The sequence below is a fragment of the Ovis aries genome, chromosome 1 (genome assembly GCF_016772045.2).
Source record: "Ovis aries strain OAR_USU_Benz2616 breed Rambouillet chromosome 1, ARS-UI_Ramb_v3.0, whole genome shotgun sequence".
Classification (NCBI taxonomy): Eukaryota; Metazoa; Chordata; class Mammalia; order Artiodactyla; family Bovidae; genus Ovis; species Ovis aries.
This window is the reverse complement of record NC_056054.1, coordinates 21,936,892-21,944,156: the sequence shown is the minus strand read 5'-3', so window position 1 is coordinate 21,944,156 and position 7,265 is coordinate 21,936,892.

Below are 7,265 nucleotides of genomic sequence, written 5' to 3'. Positions count from 1 at the left end.
ACACGCGCCGTCACGTTTAGCCTTTCAGAGCCCCAGGCAGGGTCACTGATGATGCCGTAAGTCCTAGCAGGGGCGAGTAAATATTGCTGGACCTGAGTCCTTTGGAGCTGCTGTGGAGCCGCGGAAGCCAAGCTATAGGAGACCAGCCAGAGTCCCAGCTCTGCCGCGCGGGAGCTGGGGACGGATTCCAGGGAAACAGCGACCTCTGGAGGAGCCGCGCAGACACGCAATGAGGCAGGGACTGGAAGACCAGGTCTGGGATCAAAGCGCCCCTTCCCCACCCTTCTTGGCAAAATCATTCAGAAGCTTATAACCTCTGGACTCCTCTTTGCGCATGCTTGTTTCCTTTCCCAGCTTGTACCCAAGCTTCAAATCCTGGCTCAAATCCTGCCTTCTTGAGAGCCCAATTCATCTTTCCCTCTTCTTGCTCTGAGCTCCTAAGAACCTAAAGCCTGAACCCTCAACTCTAGCGCTCTACCGCACTAGGCAATGATCTTTCTCCAAAGAAAGGGTCATTAGTCCATCCACTCCACCCACCCTTTGCATTCCATGCTGAATGTGCTTCCTCCCCGCTTCACCACCAGTAAATAAAAAATGAAATCATGAATCCCAAAATTGGACTGTCGATTGTCAAAGTTCGTTTCTTAGATGGGGAAATTGAGACCCATTTTCAAGTCAGAGAGAGGGCTGACTTGCCCCAGGTCACACAGGAAAGGTGGAACTAGATCCCATGTCCCAGCCCAGAGCCCTCTCCATTTCACCAGAATAGGAAGGGAAAATGCCAGAAGGAACTTGTGTGTTCCTGTGTAGAGGCGGGCATTGGTGGGGGTGAGTGGGGGGTGGGGGGTGTAGTTCCTGTTCCAGGATGGGGCAGTACAGAGGGCAGGGAGGGCAAAGTTGCCCTGGAAGATCAAATTCTTTTTTCCCCTGACTCCAACCCAGATCAAGCTACTTTGAAGGGCTCCAAATTTCAGGGGTTGGCCAAGCGTCCTTACATCAGCAGGCCGGTCTGTTGGAGGCTGAAAACAACTTCAATTCAGGCAAATACTACCCTCTTCTCTAACCTAAAAAGGGAGAGAGGGGCTGGTAATAAATACCCAGAGGGTGCTGCTGAGATCTGAGGTCAGCCAGAGAAGGCCTTCTGGTGCTTGCGGTTAGAAGGTTAAGGGAGAGGCTGGGAGGGTGATTGGCATGTAATTTGCAGGAGGCTCCTGTGGTACCTGCCTGGCAGCCTGAGGCCTCCTCAGGGATGCTCTCCTTCTGGACATCATGTGCTTGTCTGCAAAGGCTACCAGGCAGCCTGGTCCCTGCCTGCTTGTCCAGCCTCATCTCCAGCCTCGGCACTGATTTGCTCTTTCTCACGTCTTCACCTTGCACGCAGCTCACTCCTCCTAATCCATCCATTTCAAATGTCAAGATTTCTGAGTTGCTTCCCCTCCGCATAACACCCCACACTGGCCAGGCTGTGCAGAGCTCCTGCCTCTGTTTCCAAAATGCTAATTCCCTCTCTTGTCACAATTTGTTTTCTAGTCTGTTGCCCTCGCTAGACTGTATACTCCTTGAGAACAGAAATTACATTGTCTTCATCCTCATCTTTCCTCCTCTACAAAATAGGGATAATAATTGTACCTACCTCATTGAATGGTTGTGGGAATTAAATGAAATAAGGCATTTAGCCCAGTGCCTGAAACTTTCAGAGAAGCTCAACAACTATTTCTTATCACTATCATCATGATTTTTAAGCACTACCTCCTGCCAGGCACAAAATCCAACACAGATACTCAGATAATGTTAGATATGTGGATATATGAATGAGTAAATGAGTGAATCACATGGCACACTTCTCACTCTGGGACTCTAGACAAGGCTGTATCTAGCTTACATCATCACTAGAGATATGTGTTCTCTTATGACACCGTTTCTCCCCCATCAGTCCCCCTCCCTGAAGGAAGGAGAATGTGTATCCCCATCAGGGGGAGTTTTTCCCTGGTCCCTGAACCCATTGGATTTCTCTCTCATGCTGTCTACCTCAGTTTCTTTCCTTTAAAATGGTTCTGATCAATCAAACCAGCCACACTTTGCCAGAATCTCCGAGGGACTCTCCACTGCCTATGAGACAAAACTCAATCTCCTTAGCATGGTGAGCTGAATATGTTCAGTTTTGAGATGTCCTACCTCTCTGTTGGGTAAGAACTCCTGTATTCCATGTGGTCCTCTTGATGGGGCTGTTCAGTCTCTTTCCTCCTCACATTTGCCTCCAGGAGCAGACAGGCAACCTGGTTGGATCAAACATAGCATTGCAAGACCAAGGTGATAGGCCTCGGTGGGACCTAGGTCAAGCCGATCACTCCTTCTACAAGGTTCAACATATGAACTCTGAGATGCCACGATATGAGGACTCTGGGGCTTGGGATACATGGACACGGAACTCTTGGAGGTTCTCCTTTTGGATCAGAAGATGAGCATGCAGGTCTAGCTGCCAGCAGCCATCCTTCCTGTCATGTGGAAAGTGCTGTTTGACATCAAAAGTCCATCCACAGATGAAAACACCCTAAGGAGCCAGAGCTTACTGACAATGTTGAGTCCTCCTCCTCTGCCTGAAACTAGAACCCTTAGACTTCATAGGTATTCTAAAGATATTCCCCATTCTGCTTAGTAGGTTGAGTCAAATTTTTCACAAACAGCAGCACCACAGCAGAGAAAGATCCTGGGTTCCTGAGACCATTGAGGTGCCATGCCATTCTGAACTGCCTGCACAGATGTTTATGTGAAAGAGAAATAAACTTGAATCTTGGTTAAGCCACTGTTGTGGAATTTTCTTTGGTATGTAAGGTTGGGGAGGAGGGAATCAGTTGCTCACAGTTGAGCTTAACCTTAATTAATACAGGGAGGGATGGGGGAATGTCTCAAAGACATGAGACCTGGTTTGGGAGGTGTTAGCCTGGAGAATAAAAGACTCGGGGTTGACATAGCCGCCATCTCCAGATTTCTGCAGGGCTGACCTGAAGCACAAAGACCAAGGCAAAAGGGGATCTGAAGGTTATAAAGAGACTCAATTTCTGTGACTCCGTGGAAGGGAGAAATTCCATCGTGGCTGTCCTTCAGAGATTGGATCTGCTACTTTGATAGTAGTGAGCTCCCCATCACTGGAAATGCATAAGTAGAGGCTGGATAATCACTGGGCAGGAATCTTAAAGCCATCCAGGTACAGCAGAAAGAGTACAGGTCTTAGAGCTGAGTTTTAATTATGCTCTCACCACTTACTGGTCTCAGACAGATAATCTCTCTAAGCCTCATTTTTCTCATTTGTAAAGTATCCAGGTAGCTAGGTTGGAGACAGAGACCAAGGAGATGTCCTGGCACTACCTCTCAGGGATTTATGGAACCTAGTACTCCAGTTGGAGCCAACTAGGAGTCAAGAGGCCTTAGTGAGGCTCCTTGCTCTCCTCTTCAACCTTGACATTTTGAGCATGCCTGCTCCAATCTGCCAAGAGAATGTACCTCCCCTGGTTTGTTCATGAGACTGGAGAGGAGCAGTTGCACCTGAGGCCTGGGATCTACTCCCAGACCTTCCCCTCCCTTCCTGTGTCACCTCAGATACACCTCTGAACTTCTCCCAACCTCAGTTTCCTTATCTGACATGTGAGAAGCGCATCTTCTCTTCTGGGCAGTCTGGATCCAGAATCAGGGCTCTTATAACTACAGTACTGTGCCCTATCTGTAACTCCAAATGTGAGCAATTGACATTCACAGCAATAATAATTATCATGTTTCTGTAGAGCCTGACCTTACCCAGGTTCTTGCTCTTCCCAGCCCAGGTCAGCCTGGCATGGTGCCATCTGCCACGTGAGCTGATGTCATGAGTCTGGGATGACCTGAGGTTCCCTGGCTGTGGAGGGACTTGGTTTCAGCCCGGAGTTTGGCTCTCATCATCACATGCTTGCCTCTCACAAAGGGCTCTGCTTGATCTTCCCTCGTCCACTTCCTCCCACAAGGCTGAGACTACTCAGATTTGTATGATTAGAGGCAGGAAATGAGAAATCAAAGGCCAGAGAGGAGCAGATCTTAGAACGTGATTCTATGATCAGAAGAAGGGAGTCATGTTTGGGGTCTGAACGGGGAGGGCCAGAAGGGCAGATGGCAGTGTCTGGCAGGAGGCCTGGAGGTCCCTACACCTGCCAGTGATGCCCAGGGTTTGGGGGTTGGAAGGGAGAAGGCGCGATCACCCTGTACAGATTGATGCCCAGGACACAGACCCACCAAGGGTAGAGGTGGCAAGTGCCCAGCCTTCCCAAATCTAGAGACTAGAACATCTTTGGGAAGGCCACCGGGGAGGAGGGCAGTGAGGTCTGAGTAGGTGAAATTCTGACCACAGTCACTAAGAGTCCTTTTGTTAAATAAAAGAGGGCAGCTGCCAAGAATAGGGGAGAATGGAAGATCTGGGAGGGCTTCCTGGGGGAGGTGGAAACTGCAGCCCGTTTTTCTCTTCTAAAACAAATCACTGCTCTCCTCATGAGCAAGTGCCTTTCAGAGACCTGAAGCCACCCTCAGCCCCAATTGGCATCTAAATGGATCCTAGCTTTCTTCTATAGATTTGCCGCTCAAATAGGTGCATACAAGGTAGCCAATAGGTGGCGCTTTTGTCTCCACAAAATTAATGAGCGCGACCAGGGGAGAGAAGGAAGCGTCCAAGAGGGAGGAAGGGGAAAACTGAAAGAAAAAGGAAACCAGAGCCTGTCACTTGGCTTGGGAAAGTAGCTTTCAATATCAGGACTGTGGGTGTGAGTTGAGGGGACTGTATTGGTGTCTGGGGCTTTCCATCCAAGTTTCCATCTCCACGGGCCTCTCTCAGAGGAAGAGAATGACTTTGGTGTCAGGGGGACCTGGAGTCCAGTTCTGAGTCTGTTACTTTGCAGCTTGACCTGGGTAAGTCACTTAACCTTTATGAGCCTCAATTTCATCATCTATTAGGTGGAGCTAAGAATTCCAACAGGCTTCCCTGGTGGCTCAGATGGTAAAGAATTCTAATAATGCCACCCTGCATTCCCGGAATAAACTGGATTTGCTTGATCGTGCGTTTTTGTAATGCACTACTGGCTTTAATTCGGTGGTATTTCACTAAGGAGCTCTGCTGCTGCTTTCATATGTGAGAATATATAGTTTGCACATTCACTGCTTATCAGTTTTTGATAACATCATTAAGTAGATAGAATTGGGATGACTTCCATTCTTCTTGCATTCTGGAACAATTTATATAACTAGAAAAATAGGTTCCTTAATGATTTGGAAGAACTCACTGGCAGCGCTGGCTGGCCTGAGTGTTTTCTGGTGGGAGCAGTGGGGGAATGGTCTCTGTCAATGTTTTCTGCATTCTACTGTACTAACATGTCTGTTGTTTGTTTAGTCACTAAGTCGTGTTCAACTTTTTTTGAGACCCCATGGACTGTAGCCCACCAGGCTCCCTTGTCCATAGGATTTCCCAGGCAAGAATACTGGAGTAGGTTGCTATTTCCTTCTTCAGGAGATCATCCCAACCCACAGGTCAAACTCACATCTCCTGCTAGGCAGGTGGATTTTTCTGAACCACAGAGCCACCAGGAAAGCCCCTATTAAGATTAGTTACTCCTTAAATTAGTCAAATGAAACCAGATTGTCTACTAGTCAAATGCCCGTGCCCCTCAAAGTTTCCGAGTGGGCATGTGAAGTGAAAGTCACTCAGTCGTGTCTGACTCTGCGACCCCGTGGACTATACAGCCCATGGAATTCTCCAGGCCAGAACACTGGAGTGGGTAGCCTTTCCCTTCTCCAGGGGATCTTCCCAACCCAGGAATCGAACGGGGGTGCCCTATGGGGGCAGGCAGATTCTTTACCAACTGAGCTATCAGGGAATGGGCACGAGGCTGTGACTAAATGGGAAAGTGTGTAACCTCCATGGAATAGGATGGTTCTAGCCAATGGCTGCTTGTCTCTATAGCTTTGTACTACTTTTCTCTACTACCATCATTACTGCTACCAAGCCACCATCCTTTCCTGCCTGGATACTGCAGTAGCCTTTTAATTGGTCTCCCCACCCCACCGCAGTTCCCCTCTAACAGCATATCTGGGGCTATGAAATTTCCTTTCAGACTTGTCCTTTGACTGCATTATATGGATTTTAATATGTACTATTCTCACCTTTATGATTTTATAGTCTGTAACTATAATTTTCCTCTAATTGTAGAGTTACTTAGATAAACGACTTAAATCTTCAAGTGCTTGTTTCAAAATCTGGTCCAAGAACATATTCTTATACAATCACAAATTTATGAACACTTTTTAATGTTACATTTTTGTTTCAACAGTAATCTTAAGCACATTCATTTAAGTATATTGTGGATCACTTAAATGACCTCCTGATATCATAGGTATCAGAAAGTTGGTATTTAGAGTCTTCATTTGCATTTATTATCAAGGAGTTCTTTAATCTTGAGATAAGGTAAAAAGTGATGTAGCCTTGATAAATAAGTGCAGTGTTTGGGCCTGTTGGTGACATGGCCTGCTACATGAAGGAATGCTTGCACTTCATTCAGAAGAAAAAAAAAAAATAATGGATGGATTTAGCCATCACATGGCTCAAGGCACACCAAACCCAAAGACCTACAGTGGGGCCATCACAGTCACATTCACGGTACAAGTGTTTCGTTTCAGCAAAACAATGTCTTTTTTTTTTACATTTGATTAATGTAATGAATTTGAATTTTTATTTTGTAGCTCTGTTTGAATTTCATTTATTAAAATACTTTGTTTTACAGTTATATAAGAGATACAAGTCTGAGGAATTTACACCTGCTTGTATTAAATGACATTATAAGAAAAAATTAAAATCAATTCTGGAGGCCCACAGAGCTTTATTCCTTTAGGAGGAGACCACTTTAGCCTCCTGTATCCTGCAAAATCCTCCCCCTACCTCATACTTCTAGGTATTTCCCATGGGCTTAAACCAGCCAAGCCAGTCCCTAGGAGTAGAGGGTTCTCCATGTGGCCCGTTTTTTCTTCTGCCTTCCCAGGTGAAGCACAACTCTGAAGATTACCTGCTGACCTGTGTCCTTGCCAAGGATGTCACTTTCCTAGGTACTCAATTTCCTACCTGCCAGGGGGACAGTGGCCACTTTCTTGAGCTGAATCCCACAGGCCCTCTCAGCAGCTCAGCACCATCGCGGGCCCAAAGTCATTCTTTCTGGGGGTTCCAAATCCCCCTAAGTCAGGAAGCAACCCCTCTCAGCTCA